General features: G+C 39.9%; 2 protein-coding genes across 2 annotated transcripts in view; both read right to left on the bottom strand.

Moving 5' to 3' along the window:
- LOC145996481 (cytochrome P450 6j1-like) overlaps nucleotides 1-2,578 on the bottom strand; it is a 39,961-nt gene extending 37,383 nt beyond the window's left edge. The window contains exon 1 of the mRNA XM_083132972.1: nucleotides 2,185-2,578. The gene's annotated coding sequence lies outside the window, so the exon portion shown is untranslated. The remainder of the gene's footprint in view (nucleotides 1-2,184) is intronic.
- Nucleotides 1-14,149, bottom strand: part of LOC145996066 (cytochrome P450 6j1-like) — a 260,095-nt gene that overhangs the window by 102,416 nt on the left and 143,530 nt on the right. The gene's annotated exons all lie outside the window — the stretch shown is intronic.

Raw genomic sequence — 14,149 nt, 5'->3', positions numbered from 1 at the left:
CTAGACAAGTTAGCAAAAATTTTGGGGTGGGGTTAATTTAAAACTGGTCATTGAAACTATCCTTTCAATTTTCATTTACTTCCTGGTGAAATAAATGAAAATCCTGGCACCTCTACCACGTATCATTACGGAGATGGAGGAACATTCCAATGCTAACAATTAACTGCAACTCGTTTCATTTCCGAGAAAATGAAAAGGCCCGCGTCACCACCACGTATCATTCTACAGAATGATGGGGATCAAAACCAGTCACTCCCACAATTAATCAATGGGTGATGTAACTTATTCATCCTTCATCCTCAATGATGAGAGCACTCGTCATTGACATGACAAGTCAAACGCTTGGCAGTGCGAAAGGCACAACTGAAACTAAACAGCTTAACAATTAGAAAAGACAATGGTCACTCATTGGGTTTTTATGAACCTTTGAAGCTGAATCATGGCTGGGTTAGGATAATTACCTGTCTATCTGACGAATGAATATAATTTCGAAGAATAAAATATACTGAGTCCTCTGTTGGCTTCGTTGCAGGTTGACCAGGACACTTTACCTCAACTCCTTTCTCCAAGCTCCTCTCTCTCCTCAATCCAAATCAAAAGTCCGCCCCTTCTCAGTCTGTCTCACCTCTATATCCTCCAGGCCAAGGAGACCTTCCTCCATGCCGAATCGTGATTTTTACTACCTCTATTGCAAACAGCTGACTCCATAAACCTGATGGAACTTCCTATACCCTGAATACATCAGGAAGTTTGCAAAGCACAACACTGTGCATTATTTACATACCACAGAGGTTGAGACAACTGAAGTAAACAAGTGAATGCCCTGGTCAACATGAAGCATCCAGAGAGAGTTTAAATAAAATATAATCTTATGGATTAATATGTTATCGAGATTTTGAGCTGGGAACAGATGAAATATGAGTAAAACATGCTGCCTTTGCTCCACATGCATGCTCGCAGTTGGAGGACTCGCTTTCAAATCGCTTAAAAGTGGCACGTACTGCGTGGATGCATACCAACAACATTTCGAAAGCATTGGGGCGAGCCTTAAAATCGAGATATCGACGTGAAATTTGAAACTCGTTCCTTTTAAGCAAAGGAGACAACACAATTGTGGTATTACAAATCAGACATTTTTGTCTTTCAATCCAACCTAATGATTAGGGTAACGCTATATGAATCCAGTGGTCCCAGGTATAAACCCTTGTCAGTAATGGCATACCATTGTGTTTGTACAATCACTAGTTTTTCAAATTCATTATTTATCCTCATCGTCGTGATTAACAGAAGTGGTAGAAAGTCGACGAAAAATAATGAACATTGTGCACTTTTTTCTATTCAAAAGGGAACGATACCAATCGTTGGATTCGCTGGCGTATGCAGAGGGGAGCTGATGGGGTTGCAGCCCCTCCCGAAATTTTGAGAAAATGAAAAATTTCGAATGTAGGCAGTAATGATCGATTGATTGAATTGGCTTTTACTTCGCTTTTCTGCTCCTTTTTGATTGATGATGTTTGAAGTTGATACTGGGACACTCACAATGCCCAGGCCGGAATTCGAACCTGGGACCTCTGGCGTCGTAGCGCGCTGTGCTAACCACTTCGCCTCTGAGGTCGGCGAAAGCAGTAAAGAACTCGGGAATATAGCAAAGCAATAAATGCCGCCTTTAAATGATCCTAAACTACAATTATTGTCTTTGAATAACTTTTAATATCTAAAAAAAGAGTTATTACAAAATACTTTTGTGTATCTACCCACATCTAGAACACAGCTATGTAATATCAATCTTTAGAATTTCAACCCCCTCCGTATAAATCCTGCGAACGCCAGTGGTTGAATTCAAACTGAGTAAAGTGTAGTATAGGATAATAAACCTTTTTCGAGCAGGCCTCATCTCCAGGAAGCTATCAACTCGGGGCAAGCCTCGGCACCTAGCGACCTGTTGGGTGAAATGAGTCAAGGCAAATGTATAATAAACCTTTTCCTACTCCCATAAAAATAGGCAATAGTTAGGTTGGAGAGTTCAAATGAACTAACCGATCTCTAACTACGCACTAACCTTGTGCAAAGGGTGTTTAATATAGGGACAGATGGAAGGCTTGTGTTGCTGGAGCTATATACCTTCGGCTTTAAGAAGGCTAGAATGTTAGTTTGTTAGTTAATATCTGCAAAACTGGCACTTACCTTTTTATATTTGACACTTCCTGCGTCCACATATAGTGTTTACATTATGCAAAAGTTATCAGAGCCCTTTTGTTTGCACCAAAGAGCAGCAGCGCCACACGTTGGCCATCAAGATAATTAACATCGAGCACACACACTGTTTTCGTGGAGATCCATCCTTTCCGTGATTCAAGCTGGAATGAACTTTCGTATGCTGTGATCTCACCACAAAAAACTTAATTCGTGTATTCTGAAGCCACCGCGCTTCCACACCAGGCAGGGACGACAGAACCTGTTTGCGTTCAAGGTCGTCAATAATTATTTTGGGGATTTTGCCATGTAGACATGGAATTTTCCACAAAATATCCACTCAGAGATGTTAGTGAGGGTCGTATCGTTCAATGACACCTACCAATATCTTAGTACAATTGCAAACAAGCTTTGCTGGTGTAATAGACTGAGTATGCTCACTCCTAAAATCGCCATACGACCGGAAGCAATGGTGAGCATATGCGCAGAAAGGTGTTGGCCTCCACACGCAACGATTCCACGAACATTTCAGTATTCTTTCCGACTGAACTGAACTTTCTACAAGTTCAGGGTCACTAGCTCAATCTTGTTGGCTTTGAAATTCGGCCTTCCCAAGAAAACAAAGTGTGACAAGTGATCAAGATTTTTTCCGGATGTGTGGGATTGTTAATCGTGAAACAGTAACTGCTGTACCTTCAAAAATCGCCAGAGGTGTTCACCTATCCGGAAGTCGACCGTCATGAGGGCAGACCTTACCCTCATCCTTCGGAAGACTTGTGAGGGTAATGGCATACCTAGACGTGTGAGATACAGAGTAGCCCTCTTTGAACCAATAACATGTAAACTATTAAAGATGACTTGACTGGACTTTTTGCATTTGAAGCTGCAATGTCTATACTCTAGCTCGACTACCTCGCGCAAGAAGTGAAGCGAGAGCGTTCCACCAATGAACACGTAAGAAGGAATGGGATTGCGTGGAGGGAGAAGCGAGTGCAGTTACCAGCCATCGGAGCAGCGTATACTGCTTTTCTCTGCCCACTCAATTGCCCCCCCCCCTTCTCTGCAGCTAAACGCCTTGCTGCAAAGATAGCCGGGACAGAGAATATAGTGAGGCCTTCTTTTGTTTTTAGTCCCGTCGCAGCCTGCCAAGCGGTAATCTTTAGTGTACACAAAATTGCAGACGTGAGAAATTTTTCTTTCGGAAAACGTAAGAAGAGTCTAATATCCATCCAGATCTCCTGATTTAACACAGTTAAAGTTTCATTCCTTGTATCTTCTTTCTAGATTTTGACGTTCTCTCAGTTTTTCTTGACCTTCTGCTGCTCCTCTTCATTTTCTCTCTTTCCTCTGCTTATCGTCCATCCATTTTATATCTCGCTTCGTCAAAGAAATAGGCCATAACAGTTGCGATTGGTCTGTTACTGTATTTAAGCCAGGGTTGTTAAAGGTTCAGGAATTTTAAATAAATTCATTTCCGGTCCAGGAGAAAAAATCAGTAAGTGTAAATGGGTTTTGACCTGTAAAGAACCTTTTTATGTTTAAAGGATTTCAATTCGGTCCAGAAACCTTTTTTCCGGATGAATTTAATTACGGTCCAGGAACCTTTTTTCCGGATGAATTTAAATTCGGTCCAGGAACCTTTTTTCCTGATGAATTTAATTACGGTCCAGGAACCTTTTTTCCGGATGAATTTAAATTCGGTCCAGGAACCTTTTTTCCTGATGAATTTAATTACGGTCCAGGAACCTTTTTTCCGGATGAATTTAAATTCGGTCCAGGAACCTTTTTTCCTGATGAATTTAATTACGGTCCAGGAACCTTTTTTCCGGATGAATTTAAATTCGGTCCAGGAACCTTTTTTCCTGATGAATTTAATTACGGTCCAGGGACCTTAACCTTAACAATCCCAGGGACGTTAAAGGTCCAGGAATTTTAAGTAAATTCATTTCCGGTCCAGGAGAAAAAATCAGCAAGTGTAAGCGGATTTTGAACCGTAAAGAACCTTTTTCTGTTTAAAGTATTTCAATTCGGTCCAGGAACCTTTTTTTCCGGATCATTTTGAATACGGTCCAGGGACTTTATTTTCAATGGAACTATACGCAACTTTGACCGAATTTTAATTGGGCGAGAAAAATGTTGGGGACCTGTTGCGGAACTAAAAATAAAACCTGGACTTTTAACAATCCTGATTTGAGTAAATTGGTTAATGTGTTTTAGCTTTTAAGCTATTTTTCCATTTGTTACGAGGGCTCCAAATTCTTCTAATGGTTTCTTCAAAACACGGAAGCAAAATTGACAGTTTAGGAGTATTAATATCCTGTTTCACCAAATAATTTAACAGCACAAGATTATCAAGTTCTTGTCTTAAATTGAACGCACAGAAACGAGAAAGATCAACGTCATCTTGATACGATGTAGTTTGTAAAATTGCTGTAAAATATACAGATTGTCCCAAAAAAGTGTTTACACTCTTTGAAATTTAATAACAGATAAACTATTAAAGATAACGTGACTGGACGTTTTGCATTTGAAGCTGCAATATCTATACTGATTGTGTGTGTGTGAGCGCGTGTAGGTATTCTGTTGTGATTAGTTCCATCACAGCCCAACATGCGATTGACGCTACCTGTCCTTTCCTTCCTGTGGAAAGCATATCTGCTGTTTGTTGATTTGTCGATCTGTTCTGTAGCATTGCAGGCAAAGTATTTCTGCCAATGGACGTCTATAACTTTAAAGTATACGCAAAAAGTTCATACTTGTATTAGTCTTCCAATTATGAACACTATCTTGGAACGCTCTGTAGTCGAAACGTCCATTCGCGATACAGCAGTGACATCTTCATATCGGCTAGATTTGTCTGGATTTGCATTTGAGATGGTGTAGTCATAGGCGTGCGCACGGAGGGGGGGCAAGTGGGGGGCAATTGCCCTCCTGATCATGGACGTCCGCAGATTTTTCCCACGGAGAGACAAGCAAGGTATTTTTCCATGCGGCAAATTGCCCCGATAATAGTGTTGCACCCCCCAAATAGACCACCTCAATTTGAAACTATCGCATTAATGTAAATTACTGTGACTGAAATCAAATGATACGCTTGAAATATATACTTTTTAGGTTGACATTTGATTTCTTGCATTATTTCTTCCAGACGGTCACAGAGGGCAAATGCTCCCCCCGATGTCAAATTTAATACAAATAAAAATACATTTCGTAAAATTTTCTTGTTCGCTTCGCTCGCAATGCCTGCTTTTCTTACAGCCTTGTCAAGTTCAGACATTCAGAGCCGTAGCTAGGGGGCAGCGGGAGTTGGCCCTGGGCGCCGAACGATCTAAATTAAAAAGATTGTAAAAGGTAATGCCATTGCGCCCCATATTTGTGGTGTCATATTAAATCAATATTGTTTTCAATTTGCAAAAATTTGGATTTAAAAATGATGCGTCCATGTTGCTGCCTATATATATATATATAATCACACACATGAGTGTAATAAAACTAAAAACAGTGAGGCTTCCCACCCCCAATCAGAGGATCTTCGCACGCCCGTGGGTGTAGTGGTAGCGTCGCCCCCTTGTAATCAAGTAGTCCCGGGTTCGATACCCGGTGGGGGCACATTGTGGTTCGGATCCCACTTTAAACTGCAAGTATAGTCCCGATTAGCTTATCTGTACATAAAGCGGACTTGAAACAACAATTCAAACATTGAAACATTTTGAGAGAAGTCATTCAACACATTTTAAGATAGCGGAACTTAGGCCTGCTGTAACAAAACTTTGAGGAATCCCTTGCTAAGGGTAGATGCAACGTAAAGATTGTTGTTTTTTTGTCTTCATCGACTTTTCACTTAGCTACGGATGAGAAATCAACTTGATTCTTTTCCAAGAACATCAACTTTTATGACAATTATGTTTAACCTTGACGAAAGTTCAAGGTCTTTTAAATTTAATTGTAGTTATCATAACCGTCATTAGCGATCACATAAGCCACATTGTCCATTGTTCGGTTCGCGCAATTAGCTTGTGTGTGTTAACCTTCTGAATTGCATTTCTTAAGGGCACACAAATGTACATTTAAGGCCTTTCAAATGTAGATCATGTGTTAATTGTCAATTTAGTTACTTTGCGCTGTGTTTTGCCATTTTAGGTTAGTCGAGACGATGATAATTAACTGGCAATTGACGGGATTTGTCTTGTTGTCGTTTAGCGTCGCTTTTCTTCGACTTTTGGCTAATCGCGGCGATGACAGTGAATGGTGATTAGATGAAATTTATGAAAGAGGCAGGCGCAGGCCGGGATTCGATCCCGGGAACTTCTGACGAGATCGACAAGCGACTACTTCACAGTCTCCGAGATAGGGAGGTAGATAGAGAAATAAAGAGGACAGAAAAGAAGAGAGAGGGGATGAAGGAAAAGAAGTAAGAGAAGTAGATAGAGAGAGGGGGAAGAAGGAAAAGAAGTAAGAGAAGAAGATAGAGAGAGGGGGATGAAGGAAAAGAAGTAAGAGAAGAAGATAGAGAGGGGGATGAAGGAAAAGAAGTAAGAAAAGAAGATAGAGAGGGGGATGAAGGAAAAGAAGTAAGAGAAGTAGATAGAGAGAGGGGGAAGAAGGATAAGAAGTAAGAGAAGAAGATAGAGAGAGGGGGAAGAAGGAAAAGAAGTAAGAGAAGAAGATAGAGAGAGGGGGATGAAGGAAAAGAAGTAAGAGAAGTAGATAGAGAGAGGGGGAAGAAGGAAAAGAAGTAAGAAAAGAAGATAGAGAGAGGGGGATGAAGGAAAAGAAGTAAGAGAAGAACATAGAGAGAGGGGGAAGAAGGAAAAGAAGTAAGAGAAGAAGATAGAGAGAGGGGGAAAAAGAAAAGAAGTAAGAGAGGAAGATAGAGAGAAAGGGAAGAAGGAAAAGAAGTAAGAGAAGAAGATAGAGAGAGGGAAAAGAAGGAAAAGAAGTAAGAGAAGAAAATAGAGAGAGGGGGATGAAGGAAAATAAGTAAGAGAAGAAGATACAGAGAGGGGAAGAAGGAAAAGAAGTAAGAAAAGAAGATAGAGAGAGGGGGAAGAAGGAAAAGAAGTAAGAAAAGAAGATAGAGAGACGGGCAAGAAGGAAAAGAAGTAAGAAAAGAAAATAGAGAGAGGGGGAAGAAGGAAAAGAAGTAAGAAAAGAAGATAGAGAGAGGGGGAAGAAGGAAAACAAGTAAGAGAAGAAGATAGAGAGAGAGGGGGTAGAATGAAAAGAAGTAAGAGAAGAAGATAGAGAGAGGGGGGAGAAGGAAAAGAAGTAAGGGAAGAAGATAGAGAGAGGGGGAAAAGGAAAAGAATTAAAAGAAGAAGATAGAGAGAGGGGGAAGAAGGAAAAGAAGAAAGAGAAGAAGATAGAGAGAGGGGGAAGAAGGAGAAGAAGTAAGAGAAGGAGATAGAGATAGGGGGATGAAGGAAAAGAAGATAGAGAGAGGGGGAAGAAGGAAAAGAAGTAAGAGAAGAAGATAGAGAGAGGGGGAAAAAGAAAAGAAGTAAGAGAGGAAGATAGAGAGAAGGGCAAGAAGGAAAAGAAGTAAGAGAAGAAGATAGAGAGAGGAAAAAGAAGGAAAGGAAGTAAGAGAAGTAGATAGAGAGAGGGGGAAGAAGGAAAAGAAGTAAGAGAAGTATATAGAGAGAGGGGGAAGAAGGAAAAGAAGTAAGAGAAGAAGATAGAGAGAGGGGGAAGAAGGAAAAGAAGTAAGAGAAGTAGATAGAGAGAGGGGGAAGAAGGAAATGAGGTAAGAGAAGAAGATAGAGAGAGGGGGAAGAAGGAAAAGAAGAAAGAGAAGAAGATAGAGAGAGGGGGAAGAAGGAAAAGAAGTAAGAGAAGAAGATAGAGAGAGGGGGGAAAAGAAAAGAAGTAAGAGAGGAAGATAGAGAGAAGGGGAAGAAGGAAAATAAGTAAGAGAAGAAGATAGAGAGAGGGGGAAGAAGGAAAAGAAGTAAGAGATGAAAATAGAGAGAGGGGATGAAGGAAAATAAGTAAGAGAAGAAGATAGAGAAAGGGGAAGTAGGAAAAGAAGTAAGAAAAGAAGATAGAGAGAGGGGGAAGAAGGAAAACAAGTAAGAGAAGAAGATAGAGAGAGAGGGGGTAGAAGAAAAAGAAGTAAGAGAAGAAGATAGAGAGAGGGGGAAGAAGGAAAAGAAGTAAGGGAAGAAGATAGAGAGAGGGGGGAAAAGGAAAATAATTGAGAGAAGAAGATAGAGAGAGGGGGAAGAAGGAAGAGAAGAAAGAGAAGAAGATAGAGAGAGGGGGAAGAAGGAGAAGAAGTAAGAGAAGGAGATAGAGATAAGGGGAAGAAGGAAAAGAAGTAAGAGAAGAAGATAGAGAGAGGGGGAAGAAGGAAAAGAAGTAAGAGAAAAAGATAGAGAGAGGGGAAGAAGGAAGAGAAGTAAGAGAAGAAGATAGAGAGAGGGGGAAGAAGGAATAGAAGTAAGAGAAGAACATAGAGAGAGGGGGGGATGAAGGAAAAGAAGTAAGAGAATGAGATAGAGAGAGGGAAGAAGGAGAAAGATGGGGAATGAAAGAAAGAAGTAAGAATTGAAGGGATGGGAGAGAGAGAGAGAGAGAGAGAGAGAGGGGTGAAGATAGAAAGAAGTAAGAAAAGAACAGAGAAAGGGTGAGAGAAAAAGAAAAGTGAGTGAGAAGGCGGAGAGATAGAAAGAGAAATTAAGAATTGAACAGATGGATGTAGAGGTAAAGTGAAGTAATTAAATAAGACAGAATAAGAAAGGTGGAATCTTTCCTATTTGCATGTTTAAGTTCACTTTTTACACATATAGGCTAATCGGGACTGAACCTACAGTTAAAAGTGGGATCCGTACTACCTGGAATCATAAGTCAGCTCCTATGCTTACCACAACATTGCACCTGTGCAGTGGCGGCGATTGGGTTCCAAAACTGGGGGTGGGGGCAAGGTGCCAAAACTGGGAGGGCAACCTTATCTACCCTTTGTAGATAAGGTTTAGCATGTTGCGGGTACAAAAGTGGCGAAAAGTGGGTGGGGGGCAACTGCACCCCCTCGCCCCCCAAATCAATGCCACTGCACCTAGGTATCAAATTCTCTGATTATTTTTGTTTTTCGGCCTACTTCTGTGTTTCTAAACAGCCGGAATCTTTTTACCCTTAACTGGCGCGCCTCTTTCGTCACCTTAAGTAGGCGCGTGGGGGTAAATTTGACACCCAAAATATTATTTATAATAAAGTAAGATTCATATGCACCAAATATAATTTTTATGTGATTAAATTTAGTATTTTCAATATCTTAGAATGGTTTTTAAGTATAAAAATTCTAGCAATTAATTTCTAAAAAAAATATGTAGAGAGACATTTTATTTTCACCATTATACACCGTGTCCATAAATATACTGTCATACTTTAAAGTGGCATTACGTCGCTTTGGATAATCGTATTTAAATGGAATTGGTGACATTTGAAAGAAAAACTCAAATATTTTTGTGCTTGTCAACAATGGACACCAATATCAGCAATGGACAACAATGAACGAGATCAAACATAGAAACTGAAATAAATTCACTCCTGACAACAATGGACGATGCGGGTTCATTGTTGGATATTTACGTAGCAGGCAGGCAGGTTACATGTGAATGTTTTCCTTTAAAATTGTGTTGCTATTACAGAAGATTTAAGGACGTAGTTGGTGTGTTTTAGAATATCATTCCACGCACAGTTTGGTGAAGGTTCAGCGTGCTTATAGGCGAAGGTTTCAAAATCAGGCTCCTTCACACACGTCAATTTTGAAATGGTACCGGGATTTTGTGGATCGTGGCTGCATGTCATCAAAGGAAAGGCCATTCAGGGAGACCATCTCTCAATGCGGGAATTGTGGAACAAGTGCGGGAGGCATTTGTTCGTAGTCCTAAGAAGTCTGTACGTAGAGCTAGTCAGCAGTTGAACATCCCTAAATCCACCGTATCTAAGATCCTGCGTACGCGACTGAAGTTTCACCCCTACAAACTGCAATTGGTGCACAAGTTGAAACCTGATGACCCTGAAAAACGGTTAGATTTCTCTGAACATTTTATGTTACTAATGGAGGATAACGTAAATCTGTCAGAAAAAATAATTTTCAGTGATGAGGCAACATTCTACGTTGGTGGAAAAGTGAACAGACATAATGTAAGGATTTGAGTGAGTGAGAATCAACATGCAATTTTGGAAGTTGAAAGAGACTCCCCTAAAGTGAATGTCTTTTGTGCCGTATCGAAACGTCAAGTCTATGGCCCATTTTTCTTTCGAGAGGCCACTGTGAAAGGTCCAGCTTATCTTGACATGCTAACTGAATGGTTATTTCCACAATTGGAAGAAAATGAAGGCAATGAATTTATTTTTCAACAAGATGGAGCACTTCCTCACTGGCATTTATATGTTCGGAAACATCTGAATGAGCGGCTTCCACGAAGATGGATTGGACGTGCCGAAAATGATGATAATGTCTTCTACAATTGGCCGCCGAGGTCACCTGACTTGCCGGTCTGCGACTTTTTTTTATGGGGTTACATAAAAGATTGTGTCTATGTACCCCCATTGCCTCAAAACCTGCAAGAACTGCAAATTCGCATCACTTCTGCAATCCAGTCCATCCCTGTGGATATGTTGGAGCGTGTGTAGCATGAATGGGAATATCGCCTTGATGTCTGCAGGGCCACTCGTGGGGGCCACATTCAATGTCTATGAGTTGTAAAATAAAATATTTGAGTTTTTCTTTCAAATGTCACCAATTTCATTTAAATACGACTATCCAAAGCGACGTAATACCACTTTAAAGTATGACAGTATATTTATGGACACGCTGTATAATCTTTTCTTGCAGTAGTGAAACAATTAATAAGGAAAGTATGGAATAAGTAATACAAGATTGATTATTTTTGTTGAGTATACACTGTGTAAATTTAGCAATGTCCAATTTTTGAAAAAATATACATTTTTTTTAGAACTTTTTCCATTGAAGAAATTGCCGTTCGAGTACATATAAATTTTCATAATCTCTTTTCTTTTATATGATTTAGCTAAATGCGACCGTTGTATTATTTTCCTACTTCACATATTATGGCATAAACTTGTTTATTTTTTTAAAACTACTTCTTCAACGGTCAATTTCGCATCTCTTTCTCTTACAAATTCTCTCAGTATTATTTATATGTACTTTTTGATAATTTTCACAGTCATCCTCACACTAGTGTCATCTGTAAACGTCCAGGAAAGCATACTTCTTGTGCCAATATTTGAACGTGAGCTGGCAACTTTATTCTATCATATTATATAATCTTTTCCCAGGAAATAATTTCCATCTTCTTCTGGGATATTACTCTCTTCATCTTCACTTGTCTGAGAATTAGTTCATGTTATGACTCATATGATTATCATGATCTGCTTCGTGAGCCAATTCTTCATCTGGAAATATTTCAGATGATCTAGTGTTGCTCTCGAATGAAACGTCCTCCAACATCCACCGTACATGCTCTTCCTGTCTTTATACTACATGTTCTTAACGGTTTCTTAAAAGAATAGAAACGTCCACTTTAAAATCTGGTCGCACACCCTCTGAGGAAGTAAAAGCTGCTAAAATATTTCACTCAGGAAGCACAGTAAGCCAGAGCTTTAAAAAGCATTGGACGACAAAAAATCACATACGTTACCAGGTGCGTGGGGGTATATTTTACCCCCAGCAGCTTTGGAACAGCTCCACCTTGCTGTAGTTACTCACACACAGGAGGAAATGACGTTGACGTTTGATTGAGACGGTTTGAGGAAGGTACTGTGAGGGGTATTAAAAAATTCCTACCTGGGGGGTCAAATTTACACCCGCGCGCCTACTTAAGGGAGAATTCACACCGAAGAAACACGCGACATCCAACACGAAACACGTGTCGCTTGGAAGCCAACACTCAGTAATCAATGCAACCTTTCGAACCGAAGTAACACGGCAAGATGCACGTGTCGCGTGTCGCTTACGTGCCTCTCGGACTGTGTCGTTTTCTCAATACCGTGCATCGTGTTGCTTCGGTTTGTTGTTCGCGCATGCGCAGGGAATGCTTCATTCCAACGAGCTATATTTATACTCTGGAAGATAGCCCAACCGGCATTATGTTTGATCCTCTAATTTGCTGATATAATAAATTATCGATATGCACAAAATTCTAACAATGTTTTAAGATTTAAACACAACGTTCATTTCGATTTATCAAGTTTTTGACGCAGTTATCTATCGGCTGTAATTTGCCTTCAACATCGTGAAAGAGGCCGTGTTTTGGCCATTTACCTGGCTGCTTTTATTTGAAAAAGTCAGCTTATGGAGGCACTTTAGTCCAAACTATATTAGTCAACATGGTAAAGTACTCTAGTGCATTGTTTTTCAACCACCGGGCCGCGACCCGAAACCGTGCCCTCGTATCAACTGAGCTGTGAAATGTTCTGCTGAAACTGGTTGGCAACTATCATAATCCCAATATCATATTTGAGTTGTGAGTTTTCGTTTCTTAAGTCCATTTGATGCACAGAAAGACTAATCAGAACTGGATCTGCCCGGTGCCTCCCCGGTTATCGAACCCGGGATCACTTAATTACAAGGAGACGACGTTACCACTTTGTCTTCCATATTTTTATAGTTGTTAACAATCCTACACACGTAATCAAACTATTATGTATTACTCTTATGATTATGCTAGAATGTATTTTATCAATATTTAATTTCATAGGTACAAGTTAATTCATGCATAAAATCTTCAATATTGTAAAGATTTACGAGGAAAATTCTTCGGCTAAGGGCATTGACTTTAAAAATATACTGTGACATGGTTTCAAGAAGGTTGCGAACCATTTCTCTAGTGTTTAGGTATTCGCTTTATTCAGGCTGAAAAGTCTAGCGTATACAGTTTGAGGTCAGTGCATATTATTTCTAAGTTTTCTCATGCATAACATGCCTCTCCCAAGTTTCAATAACTTGCCCAAATTTTACAACGCAGTTTACATGTAACAATGTCTCTTGTTAAGTTATTTTCGGGCGACTAATAAACTGATTAATGCAATTATATCGGTACCATCATGCAAACTGAGCAAAGAAACCAAGTGTCGCTTGCCGCGTGCATCTTGTCTCTTCGGTGTGAAACACTCGTGTCGCGTGTTGCATGTCGCATGTTGCATGTTGCACGTTGCATGTTGCGTGTTTCTTTGGTGCGAATTCTCCCTAAGGGTTAAGGATATGAACTTGTGTACTCCATCTTTTTCTCTCACACACACACACACTATTATCCACATATATTTAGATTTCTTTGTTTTTCCTTTCCTCATCCTATCTTTCTCTCTTTTTTATAGAGACAGAGGAATAAAGATAAAAAAAGATAAAGAAATAGAGGGAGAAGGAAAAAAGGCAAAAAAGAGAGATGAGAGAGAAATATGGGAAAGGAGAGAAAGGAATGAGAGAGAAATATGGGAAAGGAGAGAAAGGAATGAGAGATAAATATGGGAAAGGAGAGAAAGGAATGACAGATAAATAGGGGAAAGGAGAGAAAGGAATGAGAGATAAATAAGGGAAAGGAGAGAATGGGATGAGAGATAAATAGGGAAAGGAGAGAATGGGATGAGAGATAAATAGGGGAAAGGAGAGAAAGGAATGAGAGAAAAATAGGGGAAAGGAGAGAATGGGATGAGAGATAAATAGGGGAAAGGAGAGAAAGGAATGAGAGATAAATAGGGGAAAGGAGAGAATGGGATGAGAGATAAATAGGGGAAAGGAGAGAAAGTAATGAGAGAGGGTGAAATGAGAAGATATAAAGCAGCAAGGAACAAAGATTGATAGAGATAGAGAGAAAAATGGAGGCAAAGGGAAGAAGAGAAATAGAGAAGGAAAGAGGAAAGAGAGGGGGAAAGAATGGAAGGAATAGGAGAGTGGAAGTAGAGGAGACATGTAGCAGAAAAAAGGAGGGAT

This window comes from Lepisma saccharinum, chromosome 12 (assembly GCF_977018435.1).
Source record: "Lepisma saccharinum chromosome 12, izLepSacc3.1, whole genome shotgun sequence".
Classification (NCBI taxonomy): Eukaryota; Metazoa; Arthropoda; class Insecta; order Zygentoma; family Lepismatidae; genus Lepisma; species Lepisma saccharinum.
This window is presented reverse-complemented; position numbering and strand designations above follow the sequence as displayed.